Genomic DNA, 18,003 nt, shown 5'->3' on the forward strand with positions numbered 1-18,003 from the left:
TCTCTTGCAGAATGTGGTTACGTTTCAACACAGTTACATCAGTGTAAAATCCAGCACAGCTCCACTGAAATCAGTGGCATCCTACCACACCTAACAGAAACAGAACCTGCTTCTCAAATGATTTTAATCATTTACAGCTTGCTGGGTAAAACTGCCATTAGGCTCTGCTATTTCTCATGTCCCATGTAAACAAATGAATACAATCTCATCCATGTAATGGAAAAAAAACCAATAATCTGTTTCTTTTTAGTTATTCAAACACCAAAACCCTTTGTCTTTTCACCAGTTAAGTGCTTCTTCAGAAGCTTGTTTGGGTTCAAAATCTCCAATGGCCCTTGTAGCGAGACTCAAAATTCTTTGAGAGAAACACTTTGAGACAGAGTCAAGTTTCAGTTACAGAGGCAGAAGCGCTAAGCAGTCCATAGCTAACACTAACCTAACTACTGATGGCGCAATGGACAGCAGCTGCAGCATCAGGTTTATCCTTTGTACTACAACCCTAAAGGTAAAACACACACACCCCCCAATTTTAATTTCTCTCTTATTCTAAAGCAAATAAATGTTTAAAGAATGAATGATGTGGTCTTAAGGACCTTGTCTTGCAGAGGATCATTATGTTCCTCACTTACTGAGCACCTAACTAGATAGACACCGCAGGATCTCAATTGCAACTGGACACCTAACCAGATGCTGAGGCATCACATTCTGAAGTGCCCAATGTTCATTATTAACTACTGCTCAGTAAGGCAAGACTGTTTCTTCACCAGTCACCTGAGCTTCCCTACCACCTTAAATACACCTTACAGGTTCCCTCTCCATGTGATTTAACACCCTAGTAACCTATTAGGAAAGGACTTCAAAACCCCCAGCTAAATCATGGTAATCCTTCATAAGGATGGGCAGCCCTCATCCAGACTGGGCTTCTCAACAGATTTTCTGTTTATTTTAAAACAGAAAAGAAGCTTACTTCAACAGGGATCTAACATACAAGTTCCTTTTTCACTTCTGATTCTCTGGAATGATCAGGGAGTATGACCTGACAGGAACACACGTCTAGAAGCCTGTAGCTGTTTCCCATCTATAGGCATTTGGCTATGGATGAAGATCATGTCCTGGAGTTACCCACTGGGAGACCAAAACTTCAGAATTCTTATAAAGACCTTTTGCATGATCCTAATTAAAAGTGAAGTACAAAGCACCCAATTTAGAAAAGACCATTAGAATCTCAATTTGCACATGACAATTTTAGGCCATCAATACATCCTGAAACGGTCATTACCTATCAAATCTTCACTCGTTTTGTGCCAAAAAGGAACATCAACCACAGTTTATCTATTTGTTATTTTTAGACCTTTTTTTTTTTACATTTTTCAGACCTAAATTCCATATACAGCATCCTGGACACATAGTTTCTAAGCAAGATCCTTTCTTGAGTCGGAAATCTTTTTCAGGATCTTGGTGGAAGGGGGGGGAATCCCCACAAACCAACCCAAAAGCCCACAAAACCACCACACAAACCAAAAACACCTGAAAGAAGTTACTCTCACCCTAACACTATCGTCTTTGCTAAGATGGTACCAGCTGGTGCACACTTGTGGGCAGGAAACCACACTTACCAGAACAACATTTTGTCAGCACGCTGCCTCCTACCAGCACGCAGCAAGACTGCCAGCTCCTGCCTTCCATGGGGCAAGCTGTTCTAGCAAGGGCCACGCTGTCACATCATTCATTCTCATCTGAAGCCTTTGAGAAACCTCAGCTCCTTCCTGGAGTGGAGCCTTGCCAGGGACAGTCTGTTGCTGGTGACACACTACACACAATTCGTGGCTTCCTGTTCAAAGCATTACATAATTTGAGCCTCTGGCATATCTTTCTGGAACATTTCACATACTAATCCACAAGATCAGCAGCCTCTTTAGCTACCAGCTAGTACTGCATCTTCTCTGCACCAACAGTGCTCTGGATGGCACTGACTACAGGGGCAGATGGCTGTCTATCCCAAGTAAATGAAAACTTGACAGCAGGATTCATGGGCACAGACAGAAGCAGCAGCTAAATACACAAACACAATTATTGGTCAGTAACTTCAGAAACAGTAAAAAAAATATAAATCAAGCAATAAAACAACATTTCATCCATTTCTGCCAGAGGAATACCATGATGGAAATCGTATCCATAAACCACATATGGTTTTATTAAGGAATGTTGCATTTAACTTCTTTGAATTAAGTCAGACAAAAAACAAAAGCATACTAGCTGCTGCTGGTGCCACACATAATACACCGTTAACTACTAGACCTGCATCTGACTCCAGCCATACAGTCTTGAGTCAAGACAGTTCTCCACTCAGACCAGGATGCATAAAGCTAAACTGAAAAGTGAAAGTACTTCCTGGTGTTTGCTGAGCAAGATTCAGCACACTGAATTCCTGAATCGGGCAGACTATTTCCAGACTCCCAACAATTTGTAGTCCAGAAATCCTACTTTAGGAAAGGTATAACTTGGTAACAGTTAAGTACACCCTCCAAAATTGTTTGTAAATTACAACATCTCAGACTTTTTCTCTACAGTGAGAAAATTTATATGATAAAACCACATAATTTATACCAAGCAATAAACAGCAGCAGTGTTTGCACAAGAAAGCTACCACAAACTTTGAGCAGCATGAAACTGTAACAGGCCTAAGAAACATGATCTGCCATTGGACTCACAGAATTTGAGGGCATTTTGGATGTAACCACTGTTACTATCCTAAAGCTCCTGAAGGTATCTTACCTGTGGTTTAGTATGGCGAACTTTTTAGGGAGAAAATATTAAAAAGGCATTCTATTTTTACAGTCACCTTTAGTAATTCTCTAGAACTAAATTTATTGTGCTGCAGTTTAAGAGGTTTTAAATCTATGAAATTACTCACTGCTGATAAAGACATTAACAATCCAAGACTTCATTTACAGCATTACAAAGAATCCAGGTCAATTATGGGTAAATGCTTTTACTCTGCTTGGGCCAATGAAATTAAGCTCATTAAAAACCACACTCCTACCAAGAGGTGTCTCACCACAATCCAAACAAAACAGAAATGAAGGGGCAATCCTAGACTCCAATACGCAGCCAGGGCAGTCAACGCAGGCTCTGGGGAACACAGAATCTTAGACTAGTTTAGGTTGGAAGGGACCTCAAGATCATCTAGTTCCAACCCACCTACCATGGGCAGGGACACCTCACACTAGATCATGTCACCCAAAGCTCTGTCCAACCTGGTCTCAAACATATGCATCAGGTGAAAAGATGGGAAGAGGACGGATACCCCTTTCAGGCCCACAAGCTACCAGATGCCAGCACTTTACATCACTAATGTAAATATAACATAGTCATCTCAGGTCTCTAGGGAAAGCTGAGAGTCATCACAGAAATCCTACTGCAGCTCAGCCTTTTGTGCATGTACCCCACCTTCCAGAAAGTGGGAGTTTGCTGCTTGCCATTCAACTCCAAGGCAGCATGTTCTGATCTATGCTTTTATTATCCCAATATCCCGTAACAGCAAGAAAAAGGGATTAAGCAGCTTTATTTTTCCCCTTGAATATTTACTAAGATAATTACACATCAGTTATGACACAAGATACACTACACAGAGCAAAATAATGCAGAATGGGCATACCACTTCATCCCAACCTCTTTGTCCCATAACACATGGGAGAGTACACAGCTGATTAGGTATGCTCCTCCAGGAAAGTTTCACGCATCAAACTCTTCAAAATGTAACAAATAGATGCATCTTTTTCATACCATCCCTTTTTGGGCAATCATATTACATTATGTCTTTAAAATAATTAAAAAAAAAGCTATTTTACAAAATGTTATTAATTACTAAAGCCATCTGTGCTTCTAGAGAGCACTCCTTTCCATCCCTTCTTTCCTTCCTGTTGAGCTGCATGGTGAAGATGCAGCAGTATATTTACAACCATTTTTATGCTAGCAGATGTTACACCACACAAAGCTGCTTTGCTGCAAGTTCAAGAAGAAAGCGGTGGGAAGAAGTTTACATAGGCAGACATTATCAACAAAAGCAACAGAGGACAGCAAACCGCAGGCCACAGATTTAATTCATACAAATCTCTCTTCCTCTTTGCCACTCTGCTTTCCAATTTGTTTCCACTTTATAGGAGAATCTGACTGGTAGTCACTTCATAATGCACTGCATGGCCTAAATGCCAGCAGCTTCCCTTGTCTCAAGAAAATGTACAGAGCTGAAATTAAATTACAACTGGCTTAAACACACTTTCATTCTGCCGCTACCCAACCAGAACACATACCCCATTCAAAGTAAACATGTTTAGTCACTGAATAATATAAAGCATAAAAGCAAAATTTACACTGTAATAAACAGATATATTTCAAAACAATTTTGATTACTATCTCTGAATCTGGCTGCAACCAGCTAGCTAAAAGAGGCATTATTGTGATGGAAATAGCATGGTAATTCAATGCAAGAAAGTAAATACATTCTACCAGATACCAGCACAGGAGTTGAAATCCACCCAAGGAAACCATTTCCATTATCGGTTTGCATTATTCTGCTGTAGCGTTTTGACACCGAGTTTAAACATTAAGCTGCAAGTACAATGCCTCTCTTTTAAAACTGATGCAGTTCCTTGGGGCAGAATCTGATATGGCAAACAAGATGTCCTGTCCACTGGTTTGTCCCAAAGGAAAAAGAAAAAAGGAGAGATCAGTTGAATTCTTTATTTGGTTAGTAAAAAGATCAAAGCATTACACATCTACAACAGAGGTTTTCAAAGACTCATTCTGCAAATACCCTGGGCCTGATGCTGCAGGCTCTATGGAAGCAAATCTCTTCTGATGGTAGCCAGTACCAGTCTGTGCTGGCTTGTCCAACGTAAAAATTTACACTTCAAAGCTAAGTCAGTAACTTTTAAAGTGCCACTTGATCAAAAACTATTAAAACATGAAGCTTACATTTTTAGGTTGATCTTTACCACATGTAGTTAGAATTGTTTCACACTTACGTTCTGTTGCCTGTGTACTAAAAATGGTGTTCAGCTCTAGACTCCTCCAATAGTGGTGTTATAAATTCTTTGGGGGAAGAAGCATTTTTAACAAGTATGTACAATGCCTAAAAAAAGATTTCAGAATGACTATTAGATCACCAAGTGCTGTAAGACTGCAAAGTGTCATATAATTTTTAGCATAGCTGAAACATCTTTCTAGATCTATGCTTTGTATATTAGAGTCCAGTTTCTGCCCAGTCTCTTCTATTTGTTTTCTCATCCAACTATACAGTGGAGCTTGTTCGGGGTTTGTTCTTTATTGCCTTTCACAGAACTAAAAGAGGGAGGAGACAGAAACAACACAACCCATATACATTAGTTTCTAAACTGACACAGATGTTCAGTGATAGGCCTGATGCCTGCAGCTACCCCAGTTCATTTCAAGAAGTACTTTTTTAATATATAGATGTTTCTGACTTGAGTGTCTCTTTAAGCAAGCTTTGCTGATTCAGACTATCCCCATACAGTTGCCAAAAAAAGGCACTTCTGAGTTATGCTGCTACTTAAAGATTTACACAGGGAATCCTCATACCTAGAAATAACAATAAGAAGCAAATTTACATTTCTGCTGGAAGACTACTGTCAAATATTATATGCAGAAAGACTGCTTGAGAAATATCCTATATCAGATTATACTTCTAAACATGAAAAGAATAGAACTTGGCTACTGCTGGGCTATAAATCAAAACTGGATCTCTTCCATAACAAAGGTATTAAAACACAATGGCCTCTAATACTGCATGACATGTCAATCTAAGCAGTATGAGCAATGCCTGCTGCATACATGAAGCTGCACTCCTGGCAGACTGTCCTGGTACAGTATATGTCCATGTCCCTGATTTGCTACATTTTCATTTGCAAGTCAAGGTCAAGAAGTAATTTACCAGAATCTCTGTTGCTAACACATATGCTGCAGGCTTCCGTGAAACCCTTACAACACTTAAAAAGGTCTCAACAACTGGAATATAAAACGATATGAAATTGTCTGAAAGCTGGTTTATACCTTTAGACATTTCAGCACGTTGAACTGAACAAGGATGCTGTTTCTCTTTAACTTACATAAAAGAGTAGTGTATATGTATTCTAATTAAAAACACTACGTTGCAGCGTATTCTCTCATCTGAGGTATCAGTGACTAAGCACCAATCAGGTTAAAAAAAATAAATAAAGGCTGCACTACAATAAATGCCATAAAATAAATAATGCAAGGATAGTTCCTGCCCCAGAAACCTTGCAATTTAGAACATGAAGAAAGAATCCTTAAGGGATCATACCAAACCTACCTAACAGCACAATGTAAATGTCAATACAGGAATGTACTTCAGTTCATACTTTAAGGGCAAAGCTGGAAGTGTGCACATTGTTCTGATGCATGCTGCTGAAGGCTGTCGTGTCTCCCACTGTTCACAAGACAATAAGCCTTCGTGTTGGGCATTATACTGACATTTAAGATAAGCATTGAAAAAATACCATAATCAGAACAGTGGGGGTGATGTGTATGTGTCTTACTGTATTTAACCAAAATCCCAGTTTAGAAGAGAGAAATTCATTTTAAAAGTCCACTACAGCCAGATATGCCTATGTCCAAAAGACACAGGGAGGAAGGAATGACTACATGGTGGAATTACTAAACCCGTACCAAACAGCAAAGACAAAACCTTTCAGGCTGGGCCTCTATCCCTCCTATGTCGCAAAAGGTTCTGGATTCTAACCCAGTAACACTACCACACCTACTACAGGATCCAATGTGCTCTAACAGACACTCCTTCCTCTGCTGAAGCTGATCTAAAAATTGGTTTTGAAGAAATCGGATCAGTCTCAATGCAACCTTCTATAATTCCAGCAATTTCTCTCCATCCTGAGAAAGTGCAGTCTTTGACATCTGATCTCACAGAATAAGGGCTGTTTTTTCTGAAAAGGAGCATTTTTAGCAAGTACGTATCAGCCCAGTGCTAGTCAGGAGCACCTGCATCTCAAGACAGCTTTGTGGGCATACGCTTCCCTTTCCCTACCTCTTGCTAAAGAAGGAAAGACACAAGAAAGGGAAAAAGCGACTTGCTCTAACTTTTGCAAGGATAAAATATGGCCCAAATAGGAAAGTAATACTAGCAGCAGAGCTGATATAATACACAGAGCTATTTACCATATCAAGCCCAAACAAGCATGAAAGATGCAAGGAAGAAATAAGCAGGGTACATAAACTTCCCTTTTTTTCTCATCAGTTCTTTGAAGAACTCCATCTTGCCAATCCTTATCTCATGGGGTTTGCTCAGAATGAGCTGCACTGAGAGCAGAACAAACCACATCTCTAGTGATGTACTCCTCACACAGTAACTTCTACTATTATTTTCCTTTCTAAAAAATCAAAGGAATAGACCAGTAAGTGAGCACACATAATTTAGGCCTATAAGCCTTCTGTAATAAAACCACAGATGCATAAACCCAGTTGCAACAGTATTACACTAATGAATAACAGATAAATTCCAAGTATCTCCCAAAAGGCACCTCAGAGGGGGCACCCGGTGATTTTGACTTGAATACAAGGTAACTTGTTAACAAGGTTCCAAAGTAATTTGGGTTACATGATTGTAACTCCTACACTTTGTCAACAGACATTCCTGACCATGAGGAGCCAACTTCTGTTAAAATCATGTTTTCAGTCATGAAGAGATATGCTAATTACCAGTGGGACTGAAGACTGCCTAGCTATGCAAAACCTGCCAAAGCCTTTAAAAACCATATTCTTTAGCTTCTAAAACCCAAGATGTGATGATAGCACGAAGAGATGGAAAGAGAAAAGGACTGTCCACTTTCAGTCATTTTTAAGAATACCTTTACGTGGTTTAAAGTAAATGGAGAAGTATTACCCCTACTTCGGCTTCTGCAAAGACAGCCAGAAATCTGTACTTCACGTATACAGAAACACCTACTTTTTACTTGAAATGCTGAGCAACTGAGGGATTCCATGGTTTATGAAACTAAGCAATATTACCAGAAAAGCAATCACTTAAATTACCAATTACTTTTTAAGAATGAGATGTACCCCACCTAATAAATACCACAGCTCTACAGTTTTATATCTTTTAGGTATATAGTTTTAGAGCTCTTAAAACCAACACTGTACTCTGATAGTTACTACTTCTAGTCCTTTGAAGAAATACTTCCACAGATCTTTCAGATCCAATCCAAGTATTGGCTGAAATGTCAAATTACTTATGAAGGTCTCCATGAGTATTTGAAAGCTGCTAAAGTTCGGGGTTATTCTTTTAGGGGCTATTCTTTTAGATACCAGCAGCCTTCATTAAGGGAATAGAATATATTAAATAATTCAAAAACTAAGGCCACAAAAAGGCTAATGGAATTCTATACGACTGGAAAATCTCTCATACTTTGTTGTACTAAGACTGTGTTCTGTAAAGAAAACAATTCCATTAAAAAAAATAAATGAGAGAACGAGAACACACAGCAAACATTCTGACACTAAATTACACTGGATGAAGCCAACTTCTTGCAGCTCTATAATGTAACAGTGAATACAGCAATGTAATTCCCTCTGCCATTTCTACCTGTGACATATCTGTGACTTCCAGAATATGCTTTCCAGTTCCCAAATGCCTTAATCGCCACATTGCTCAGCACCCAGATCACGGAAAACAGTTAATCATATCATTCAATGGTGATTTAAAATTACCTGAAGATCTACCTGTCTATCTTTCCATGTAATTTCAGATCAATTCAATAGATGTTTTTAACATATCAAATACCTTAGAGGTGCGATTGTATCTTTTTTGCACAGCATTCGTCTTCATTTGCTCTACTGTGGGGAGGGGAGGTGGTTGTACTAAATTTAAAGTGAGCAGTGTCTTTTCAAGGATAAATTAGAAATGAAAGCAGGATGAGATCAGTGAAGATTACAGAGCACTGTTTATTTAACTGAGCATAATTAAATCAAAGATATATAAATCAGAGCATGTATTTCTTGACAGATTGATTCAGTTGAGTTACTTTTGGAAATTGAAGCGTCAAAGATCATTATAAAAAAAAAAAACACACAAAAAAACCCAACAACCTAGCAATAAAGCTCTTTTTTCTTCCAGAAATAGCCCACACCAATTCACAGCTGCTCATGCCAGTATTGCTTTCACCCTAAAATACAAAAAGCATTTACAAAATACATGTGTTTGTATAGCAAAAAAAATACTGCAAGAATATACTTGTGATCTCACCACATCTGGAATTGCGTTTAGGTTACTGTCGTGGGTTCAGCAGTGCCTGACTGGGTTTAAACTATGACAGTTACACAAGGCTTTTACTTCACCACAGGAAAGCTGTTAGAAACTAACACACAGGAGCTGCGCAAAACTTGGAGAGCACCATTTATCTGTCTTTGAAAACAACAAAACCCAGCAAACCTAGGGAAAAAAACTGAATAAATCAACCAGTAGATTGTCACTGTAGCCAAAACCCAACACAATTTCTTTTTTCCAAGTCTGCAATTCAGTGAAAGCATCAGCATTGAAAATGAAGAAACAGCAGGGAAAATGGTGATAAAGTTTCTATATGAGATCTGGACTACCAGATAAAGGTCTAAGTGAGCTGTGATTCCTCTAGCCACACAGAGACTACAGTTCTGCAGTGCAGACTTCATTAATGCAAATTCTTCTACATGATCTCAACCAGACTAGTCAAAATGAAGATTATACCTTCCATATGAACCAAAGAAAAACATACAGGAGGAACACTCAACATTTCTCCATAGTAATGATCACACAGTTCTCTAGAGAGATAAAAGCAAAATGTACCAGACAGACTCATCTAAGCATCTCTACATCTTTACTACCTGCTCAACCCAGAAAACTAAGTCATCGTCACCTCTCTTTCAGTACGAAGGTAATTAACAACTAAGGTGGCACGAGAGACATTTGGGGTACTCAGGCCTATGCACACAATCCATACACCCATTCACAAAAGCATTAGTACTGGTTACCAAGCTCACCATCACTACACAAACTTTTAAACTCTAAGTCAAGTATCATATGCTTCTTCCAAGGTGTCAGTCTTCATTAATTCAACATGGGAAGAGATGGTGTTCCCTCCCATAAGGGCAGTGCAAAGACTTTCATTACCTCCTGCAAAGACTAAATTAACTGTAAGACATTGTCTTGTATGAAGACACACACATTAAACAGCGCACACTTACGCTGGATGAAGCCAACTTCTTGCAGCTCTATAATGTAACAGTGAACACAGCAATGTAATTCCCTCTGCCATTTCTACCTGTGACATTTCTGTGACTTCCAGAATCTGCTTTCCAGTTCCCAAATGCCTTAATTGCCACATTGTTCAGCACCCAGATCATGGAAAACAGTTAATCATATCATTCAATGGTGATTCAAAATTACCTGAAGATCTACCTGTCTATCTTTTCATGTAATTTCAGATCAATTCAATAGATGGTTTTAACATCTTAACAGCCAGATTCCAGGATTTCCTCAGTCAGGACAAAAAAAATAACAAAAGTAAAAAGAATAAAAAAAAAAACACAGGGCTAAATATACATAATGCTCTAGGATGCACCCAAGTAGACAAGGGTCTGCCTGAGGTTAGCAAAATTATACCAATGACATATGAAAGCAGGGGAGCAGCTACCTGTGCAACTAAAAACTGTGTCTTGTTTTGCTCTGACCTGGGCCAAGGTCTTCTTAGAAATTATTTCTCCTCCCTGCCACCTGCTATAGTTACAGGTCAACAACAAGCCATTATGTATTTCATAGCTGAAAACCAGAGCATCAGCAAAAACACAGCCAGACTCTGCTAGATATTGCCATATTTGAAGGATTTGGAAAATAAAAAAAATCATTGTAATCAGTTCAGTTGCAGCAGAGAGATTTCAGGACCAACAGTCCTTTCCCAGGGTAAATGCAGATGTACAGCCTTAGAGCAAGCAGAAAAGCTTGCCAGGGTCTCACAGCCCCAGCTGTTGTGCCTGGAAGAACATGCTACCACCAACAATCCCCCTGCACACGAGCAGCAGCTGAATCTCCTCTGTACTCAGACTGACCTATTTGAGCCCTCAATTATTCTCCCAGGTCCCATCTCCCCCCTCCTCTCTTCTCCCTCCGTGCCTCCAGAAACCCCCACCTTCTGCTTCAGCCTGGGAATTCTCCAATCAAAGCAGATAAGCACATCATGTGAGGGATGGCAGACACGCTGAGGGGAATTTCCAAGAGCTTCCCTGCACTGGCAGCACACACAGATACAGATTTCCAATGTGAAAATTAGAAGCCGAGCAGCAGGACCGAAGTATTCATGTTACCTGCAACTAACAGCTTTTATGCCAGACTGCAGCACCTAATTTGCAATCTGCTCTGATATACCTGCAATCACATTCCATCTTCCCTTGTTATTTAATGTACGACAATTACTCCTAAGCATATTTTGCTAGGGAAGCAGTACACATGTAACACAGACTGAAAGAGCAGAAAGCAATAATTACTCAGTCTGTTCTTTGCTGATGTCAGACACGCAGTACAGCTCTCCGAATCCACCAGAGCACCCAATTAATCTGCACTAATCCTCAAGATCGAAAAAACACTCAAACAACAAACCAACACATCAAATCATCCAACAGCCTCTATCTGCCTTCCAGTCAAGGTTTAGGAGCAATAAACAGTCCATTTAATCACCCCACTGTGCCATTCAACCTCTGCTTTAACAGTTATGCCTCACTGTCATCTCCGCAAACAAACCTGCTGCAAATTCATAAGCCTCTCACCCCATCTCCCCCCTCCTTCTTCGAAAGTGCTTTACCTCCCCTGAACACAGTCCTTCATAGAAAACATAATACCAATTTCTGTCTGCTTCAATAAACCATGTTAGCCCAGGCAGGGTAACTACCCCATGGCTCTATTTTCTACTTCCCGATAAGGCATTCATCCTCCATTTCCACCCTCTTTTCTGTTTGGAATTCTTGAAGAATTAAGAGTAACGCATAATTACCATCATATCTACATTTAAAAAAAAAAGCAACTTGCATAAAGGTATCAATACTCAAAATTGTTTGGGGCTCTGGTTTTTGGTCGTGTTTTGTGTGGGGTTTTTTTGTTGTTTAGTGGGTTTTTTTACGTACTTCTATCCTAATTTGTTTATTTCAAAACAAATAGGCTCTTGCTACAGCTATCAGTTCCTTTTGTCCCTGTTCTCTTTTGGCAGCTGCAGCCCAGATGTCTAACACCAGAGACAGAGGCAAGCATCCTGTACCTAGTACACAGCCTCAGCTAAGAGGAGAGTAGAGAAGATCTGTGTATGCAACAAGTACAGCACATACAGCAGCATCAATAATTAATGTCTCCACAAGCTTAGGAAGGAAAACCAAAGAGGAAAAGTGAGAGAAATGACAATTTCAGGCACGGGAAATAAGTATGCTCAAGAAGGAGGAAAACAGGAATAGAAAACCCCATAAAGCTTTGGAATGACCTAAAAGACTGAGGAGGTAAAATCACCACTTTGTTACAAGAAGCTACTTCATCCAACCTATCCTGTTCAAAGCTATAGCTTACATCTCCTAGAGCTTCCTTATTACTCATTATTTTACACAACATCTCACTGTTCACAGGATCCTGGAAACCTGAGATCATTGAAATCCAGGAGATACCTCTTATTAACCTTTCAAGTCCTTATTCTTTTTGCCCCCTTTATTAGTCACTAACCTTCTGACTGATTGCTTCCTGTCTGCAAGAGTATTATGTGCTCCAGTTGAATACAGAAATCGTTAGAAAAGGAAATTTATCTATAGCTTCAAGATAAATAGCCTGCTTTTTAATACCTTTTTCATACCCATTTCCTCCTTACCAAAACGCACAAACATATCTGAAGTTGACTGTAATTCTCTCTCAGACGGGATATGGCTAGACCAACTGCAGGTATAAAGTGCTTTTATGTAACTATTTGATAGGTGGACAACACCTGTAAATTTTTAATCTCCTTATTTTTAGATGATATTACACACAAAAACACCAGATTACAAACACGCGGCCTAGATTCAAGCTTTTCAAGTAAATGATCTACCAGCACAACATCTGAAGAGAACAATGGAACAATGTATTCAATCTGAACAGTCACAAAAACAGCTTCCATATTAAATGGCCCTAACTTCAGATGTATAACAGCTGCTACGCACCTACTTAACTGGTTTTGACCATGTGATATTATAAAGATAAGAGACAACATCAGGAACTAGGAGCACTTACTGGTTCCAGAATAGATTTTCTATCAGAGAACAAGTAGCTGTTGCAGGAAGACAGATTATGGATTCACCTACTCATGTAATGAGTTGGTCATGAAATAGGGGAATACAAACAAGACTGCTCCATACCCTATATATGGTCTTTGTCATCTATACTTTCTGTTCCATGACCAGTTCTTAGCCTTTGGAGGGACAGGATCAAGACCAAGCTCAACACCATTAACTAGCAATGGAAAAGAACGGGAAGCCAAAAGGAGATCAAATAGCCCCAACCTGTCACAGAAACCTAAAACCAAGAAAAAGGCACATGGCCTTGAAAGCTGGTGACTTTGTGTTTCTCCCTTTTCATCAGCAGGTACACCACAGTAAGGCAACCCAACTTTTCAGTGACACTTGCACTGCTTCCCAGAAACATGTTCCCCCCACAGGAAGACTGAGCAGTGCTTCTTAAAACTCCAGAGGTGAAACAAGGACATTACAACCATTCATAAATACCACTCACCCAAGCCTAGTTAACAAGGTAAAGAGAACAGTGAGGCTGGGCTCTTGAGGAGAAAGAAATAGTTTTGTTTCATTCTTGTTAAAAAAAAAAAAATAAATCAAGATTCTTTTGCTTGTTGTGCAGGTAGAGCTTTAACAAGTTCATCATTCAGTGAATGATACCTACAACACAAACTGACAAAGAAACCACAGCGCTTCACTAACCTATATAAGCTTCTTAAAAAGGAGGGATGTAATTAGTGATTTTTCTCCAAGATCCCAGCAACGACAACCTCACAGGGAAAAAGGTCAACAACTCCTCATCCAGAAGTCTGTCAGAGAGGAATCTCGAAAGCCAGAATTGTGCTGCACCATCTATTTCTGTGCCTCACATCAGCCGCTTGGGAGCATCTTGTCCTGAAAACCAGAGAGTCCCAGAGTCAGCACTGTGAGGACAGCTGCAAAAGGGCTATTCTAATACTATTCCCCATGTTGTGGTGTCCTGTTACAGGTACTCGAGATACATCAGCATGTCTTTCTGGAACATGGAAGTTACTAGGCATAATTAATCACTTAATGAATGGCTAGGAATCTGCCGCCTTTCGCAGTTTCACAAATCATATACAAAACTTCCAGAAACCACTACCATAAGAAGATGGGTGAGGACCAACAAGACAGATTTTCATAGCTTTGTGCTCACAAGGCAAGAACATAAGCAAAGCAGGCTGGCTTTATGCTAAAGCACAGTATTTATACCATTGCCATCCCCTATATTCAATGCCTGTAGAGGTCAGATCTTTGGAAATACAAAGTCCAAACATCACACGGCAAAGTCAAATCCTCACACACTTTTTCGGAAGGAGCAAGAGGACCACAAAGCCTGCTCTCACAGAGCCCTACTGAAGGAAATGTTTCTGAGCCTTTGATGCACGCACTTAGGTAATTTTGATGTGGTAAGTGTTACGCATGCATCTTTCATAAGAGTTAGAGATCCAAAACAGTATAATCAAGAAACTTTTGAAGAATTAACAGTCTGGATCACAAAGATCTCCACTGTGTGCAACTTCTGCAGACATCAAACAGTATTCCCAAAACTGGATGCATTACAGATCTTGCAAAATTAATAAATCTATTCAAGCCATCAATTTTGCAATTTTTGAAGTAGCACAATGCATCTATTTATTAAGGAATGGAACTAAGCCCAAGCTACTGATTAGCCATCCTGCAAATAACACTTATGCAACCTTTAATAATGATTTCCACTTACAACCAACCAGAGATTTTACAATTTGGAAAACTTCACTTCTAAACCAATTTACAACAATTCCCCAAATCTAATGGGACAGATGACTGAAACTACAGAGGAAACCAGCTTTCTGCCATCTCCAAAATCAATGAGGTATTGATGTTCATAACTAGTCACTCTTAGGTAAGATGCCTGCGTTAAGATTTTGTTCTCATTTTTAAAATCCTGGTAAGTATTCCTCTGTCCCTTTCTCCTGGAAAAGGGATTAACTCTATTTTAAGGAAAATATTAATGAAAGCTTCAGTTTCAGACAGCAGTTTTCAGCAAATTACGAACAGGAAGGAAACACCATGGGAAGTAAAACCACTGAACAATGCAAGTAAACCACAAAAAATGACATGTTAAAAATTAAAATTACGAAGGAAGTCATCTCAGTAAGGATGGAAGTTATACCCCTGCAAGTTTTCATCACAGTACATGTAAAACTGGTGAAAATAAGGACACCAGTCCCTAGAAAGCTGTAATAAATACCCGACAGACTCACAGTATAGCCCAAAGACCATCATCACAGCCAGATATTACTAGAACAAATGGCTGAAGTCTGCGACAGAAGTCAGCAGCATATATCAAGCCCAAACAACTCTCCTTTATTTTAGAAAAGGTGAGAGCAGAACACAACCAGTGGTTCTGGGCAACATGTAACAAAGAGGTATTTCCCCTGTCAGTAAGGGAAATCGATATGAATGCTCTCTCCTCCCCCTTTGGTCTTTCTCTCTTCCCTCTCAAGGTTCTTTCTTCCCTGCATGCTAAGAAAAAGCACAGTGTAGGTTATGCATAAATTCATGACAGAAAATACTGTTTTAGAACAAAGCTCCTGTGCGTGGGTGCGTGTCTATAAAATACAAGGCATTGTTGCTCTAACAAGTATGCATCCACATCCAGCAATCAAATCAGTCTTAAAATTTTATTTTGACAGCTACCTGCACTTATATTTTCCCCAGAGGTTTGACTTTCACATTAATACCTGGTCTTTAGTGGTATCATCAAGAGATGAGTCAAAACTGACATTTGAAGGCAGAGTGCTATTAACAGTTGTGGAAGAGAATCCTCACCCCCGAAATGTGCAATTTATTTTTAATTACTTCACAAAGTTATCAGCTGCAGAGAGGAATAAATGTGCTCCCAAGTCGTATTTAGAAACCGTCTCCATATAATACAAATTGCTCAGCTCCATATAACAATAATTATTGTGGTATGCAGCCATATGAGGTATCCTTGATCCAGAAAAAGCCTGCAACTACTGCCGACATTGCACTCTCAGAAGTTAGAGAAAATAACCTTAAGCAACTAGTATCATAAGCTTGCTGAAACTGCTCAAGACAACTACAGAGTACAACCACCAACACAAATGTGTTACGAAAGAATCTGCTCCATCCTCCTGCGGAATCAGAAATGCGACATTTTCTCTATAGGATCCCAATTAAGTCCAGTTATTAAACTGAAAATTCCACGGTGCAACATCAAGTGAAGTTTGGGAAACACAAAGGAACATTGTTTACCTATGAAAAGAACATGATGCACATTTTACTGAGGATTTATAGTTGATTTTGTGTAGCCCTTACTGCCACCTTCCTTACAGATGCATCCCCACGGACACTTTAACATTAGATAAACTCCCCCAGAGAGGAAGATTATTCTATAACTTTCCAAAATCACCTCCCTTTGACAAAGTATTACCTCACAAACACACATTACAGACCTCACAAATGCATTAGATTCCTGGGTGTCTACTAGATACCAGCAAAAAGGGATATTCATCATTTACTTTCAGATACTAAAAGAGGACCAAGGCTGGATAACTGTAACTGGAAAGGATAAACAGGATTAAGTAACAGGTGTCTGACTGCACATAATTCAAAGTCATGCATCAAATACAGTGCATAGCCTTGCTGGCCAAATGGAAACACTGGGTATGCACCGTGCTTTGAAAATTAACACCAAGTGATTTAAGAGACCTGTACGAGTACCACACAGACAGAGGCAACACAAGCACTTGCATCACCAGAGACCTTTCAATGCATCTGAGAGAGAACAAACCTCTTCCAAGAGGAGCTTCCCCTTTCTCCAAGGAAATAGTAAGAACAAAAAAAAAAAAAAAAAAAAAAAAACACCACAAGAAAGTTATACTTAAACTACACAGAAACATTTGTCACACTGCCCAGCACTGACAAAATCCGGATACGCTCCGAAACTACAGCGAGCTGCACGGCTGGCAGTGAAGATGAGAAGAATAACTCAATCACCACTCACACACACATATATATGAAACACATACATATATACGTGTGTGTGTGTATATATATATATGAACACCCTCTCTCACACACACACAGACATACGTGTAGCCTACCCCCGCTGAGGCCGGTTCGCCGAGGCCGGGGGCCGGAGCCGGCAGAGCCGCTCGGCGGCTGCCCCGGGGCGGCGCGGGAAGCCCAAGGTGACAGCGCGGGGAGCCCGGGAGAAGGGGCAGAGCCGCGGCCGGTCCGTGAAGGGCGCGATGCTACCAGCGGGACCCGGAGCCCCCCCAACAACAACAGCGGTCGCCCACAACGGTCGCCGTGCGCGCCTTACCTCAGCGGCCGAGGCGGGAAGGCAGGGGCGGGCGCCGCCGCCGGCCCCACCGCGCTGCGCAGGGTGCCGGGGCTGCGCCGAGGCGACGACCTCCTCCTCCTCCTCCTTCCTCCTCCGCACACTCTGCTTGTGTGTGTCTGCCTGTGTGAGAGCAACCCGCCCGCCTCACAGCGGCTCCAGCTCCTCCTTCCTCTCCCTCCCTTCTCCTCCCCCGCCCCGGCAGCCCCGTCGCCGCGCCCGCCTCAACCCCCGCAGCGCGGAGGAACGCGGCAGGAAAGGGGGAAACCCCTCCACTGCCGTTGCCGCCGCCTCAGCCGTCGCCTGGGCTGGGC

At 40.6% G+C, this 18,003-nt stretch overlaps 1 protein-coding gene across 9 annotated transcripts in view; it reads right to left on the minus strand.

The window, feature by feature from the left end:
- The window catches only part of PLCB4 (phospholipase C beta 4), a 199,046-nt gene extending 181,272 nt beyond the window's left edge, over positions 1-17,774 (minus strand). For 5 of the 9 annotated variants that reach the window (XM_061364793.1, XM_061364785.1, XM_061364786.1 and 2 more), the window contains exon 1: positions 17,672-17,774. The gene's annotated coding sequence lies outside the window, so the exon portion shown is untranslated. Of the gene's footprint in view, positions 1-14,019; positions 14,225-15,678; positions 15,814-17,439; positions 17,460-17,671 lie in introns of those variants that run through there. The other 4 variants (XM_061364790.1, XM_061364788.1, XM_061364792.1 and 1 more) reach the window with 3 other exon arrangements.
- Between the last annotated feature and the right edge of the window lie 229 nt (positions 17,775-18,003).

This window comes from Neopsephotus bourkii, unplaced genomic scaffold, assembly GCF_033783945.1.
Source record: "Neopsephotus bourkii isolate Nb327-2 ecotype Australia unplaced genomic scaffold, CSIRO-AGI_Nbou_v1 NB_1250, whole genome shotgun sequence".
NCBI classification, from domain to species: domain Eukaryota; kingdom Metazoa; phylum Chordata; class Aves; order Psittaciformes; family Psittacidae; genus Neopsephotus; species Neopsephotus bourkii.